This window comes from Sorex fumeus, unplaced genomic scaffold (genome assembly GCF_029834395.1).
Source record: "Sorex fumeus unplaced genomic scaffold, SorFum_2.1 ptg000070l, whole genome shotgun sequence".
Classification (NCBI taxonomy): Eukaryota; Metazoa; Chordata; class Mammalia; order Eulipotyphla; family Soricidae; genus Sorex; species Sorex fumeus.
Window position 1 is genome coordinate 6,972,438 of NW_026606127.1, and position 3,238 is coordinate 6,975,675.

Below are 3,238 nucleotides of genomic sequence, written 5' to 3' on the forward strand. Positions count from 1 at the left end.
TAGCTGAGCCAGGGGTGGTTTGTGAACATGGCTCCCACATATCTTTTGGGAGTTTAATTTCTCGGGAAACGTAGTCCTGAGTTGTTGGGAGCCAGCCAGAGGCACAGTGGCGATTTGAGGTTATCAGGAAGCATGAAGACACCATCAGACTGTTGATGTACTCACCTGAGGGTACAGATTGACTTCCTGCAGGCACTGCACCACCAGACTAACAAATATTCATTGAATGAATGAACGAATAATCAACATTTTCAAAATGTGTCTCTTTTTGCATTTCAGAAGGGTATCTTCTAACAGGAAAATAATCTTCATGGTATAATCAAGACCTACGATTTATTCTTAATATATTTAATAAAAGCTACATATTTTGGAAATTTATACAAAGAAATTCTTTTAAATTATCTGTCTTCATAATTTACTTGTAAATTACTAAGATATCACTGTTTATTCCACCGTTCTTAGCATAGAAATTTACAGACAGAATGTGCTAAGTAAAAATTCATTTTGGAACTTCTGTTCAATGTAGTACTGGAAGTACTTGGAAGAGAAAATAGATAAGAAAAAGATATTAAGGGTTTTTCATGTATGAAAATTAGAAATAATCTCTCACTCTTCACAGAAGATATCATACTATATTCAGAGAATACTAAAATCTCTACGAAAAACTCCCAGAGACAATAGACATTTATAGTAAAATTGCAGGCTATAAACTCAATACCCAAAAGTCTATGGCTTCTTTATATGCAAGTAATGAGAGAGAAGAAAGTGACATGAAAAAGCAATCCCATTCACAACCGTGCCTCAGAAAATCAAGAACCTTGGAATCAGCTTAACTAAAGAGGTAAAGGACCTATACATCAGGAAATTAAAAAGGACACGAGGAAATGGAAACATATATACTGCATATGGAATGGGAGATTTAACATTGTCAAAATGGCAATTCTCCACGAAGCATTGTAAAAATTCAACTTGATCCCTATAAAGATACCCATGACATTCTTCAAAGAAATTGATCAAGCACTCCTGAAATTCACATGGAACAACAAACGCACACGAATAGCTAAAGCAATTCTTGGGGAAAAGACAATGGAGGCATCACCTTCCCCAACCTCAAACTCTACTACAAACGATAATAATGAGAACAGCATGGGACTCAAACAAAGGCTCAGCTGTAGACCAATGGAAAAGGATTGAATATACTGACACACACCCTCAAATATATAATCATCTAATCTTTATAAGGGAGAAAGAAATGTGAAGTGGTTCAAGAGAGTCCTCCTTAACAAACGGTGCAGAAAAAACTGGACAGCTACATGCAAAAAAAAAAAAATGGCTCAGACCTCTACCTAACACCATGCACAAAAGTCAGATAAAAATGGGTCAAAGGCCTCAACATCAGACCAGAATCCCTCAGGTTCATTGATGACAAGGTCGGCAAATCCCTCCACGACATTGAAGCTAAAGGTATCTTCAAATATAACACGCCACTTGCCAAGCAACTGGAAACAGAGATAAACAAAGGGGACTATCTTAAATTAAGCAGCTTCTGTACCTCAAAAGAAACAGTGACCAGAAACAAAGACTCCGCCATGCGGGCAAGATACTCGCAGAAGCCTACCAGGTTCTCTGAGAGTGAGAACAGGACAATCAGAGTTGCTGTCTTCTAAATAGGATCCAGTCTCTGGATGTTGGCCATTGATGGCATTACATGGATCCAGGGGCAGTTCGTGGTTGTAGCACTGAATTATTAGAAGATAGGGGATCTGGAAGGAGGGGGCACAGTCTTGATCTGAGCAGCCATAGAGATCTCATCCCCCGGTTCTGCACATCTGGGTTCCTCTTCCAGTTCCTTCATGCATGAGGCTCCTTCAAGCTTGGGAAGGGTGGTCTTAAGCCTACCTATGGCTGGTTGCAGAGGTCTTCAGCTGCCGGGGCTCTAATCAGGTCCGTGAGGGAAATTCACCCCGGCACCTCCAAGGGGCCTCGGTGAGGAAAGCCATGTGCGAGGTCAAGACACTGTCGTTTTAGACATATTTGGAATTAATTTTAGATCGAAAAGTACACATCATTCAAAATACTTATGTGCTTAGTAATAAATTACTACGCACTTGGTCAATCACCTCAGAGACCCCACTCTGCTCAGAGAACTAGATTTTTTAATTACAGGTCTGTTTTTCCCATGTGTCATGACTGACAATCACTATCAGTAGATATGAAACTCACTACACACAAAGATGCACACAGGTTACTTTGAGTCATCTATGTTGTTAATGTGAGTTGGCCATTAAACTTCACTGAGACCCTTTGTTCTGTCCTTTATAGGAGCCTCATGAGTCTCACCTTCCATTCAAGTTGAACTTGTAATAAGGTGGAATGAAATCATCAATATGATCCTCACCTCATCCTTCAGGAGAAAAATCCTACATACATTCAAGGTGGTCAAAGTGCAGACAACACCATCCACCTTTTCCTGGAGATGTACACAGGACTGAGGTGAGAACAGCAAAAGGCTCTATTTTAATGTTCTTAATGAAGGATTCAGGGAACAACATTAAACAAACTCATATACCATCTTCCAAAAGAATTATTTTGTAAAACTAATGCCTAGGGGGTAGGGTAAACGATAATATAGTAAAAACCATATTTTTATTTCTGGGACATTAAAGTTCTAAATCTATTTATTCATGCTGCTTTGAAATACATTCCTTGATTAGCAATCATTGTCTGCCATAGGAGTGAGGAAGGACAACAGTCAAAGTAATAAGAAGAGAAAAATATGGAAAAATTAACTCCTAATAGGTTTGATAACACATATATTAAAATTGAAATGATACAATGATGAGCATGGTCCTTGTACAGAGATAACATGCAAACTTGTAAAGCATTCCATATTTTTGTTGCAAGAAGAATTAACAGGTATACTTTAAGTTAAGGCAATCCCCACAAGTACAAAAATTATACATAAAGAGAGCACAAATCCCCAAAACAACAATCTCTCTCAATGTCAATGGACTAAATGTGCCAATTCAGAGGCACAGAATAGGAAGATGAATTAGAAAACTGAACCCAACATTCTGCTGCCCGCAAGAAACATGTCTGAACAATCAAAGCACCCATGGGCTAAAAGTAAAAGGCTGGGAAACAAGTTTTCAAGAAAATATCACCTCCGCAAACCTGGAGTGGCCATACTAGTATCAGACCACAAGAACTTCAGATTAAAGGTTATCAGAGACAGTGA

General features: G+C 38.7%; 1 pseudogene; it reads left to right on the top strand.

The window, feature by feature from the left end:
* The first annotated feature begins 2,799 nt into the window (after positions 1-2,799).
* Positions 2,800-2,896, top strand: LOC130037151 (uncharacterized; annotated as a pseudogene).
* Positions 2,897-3,238: the final 342 nt, after the last annotated feature.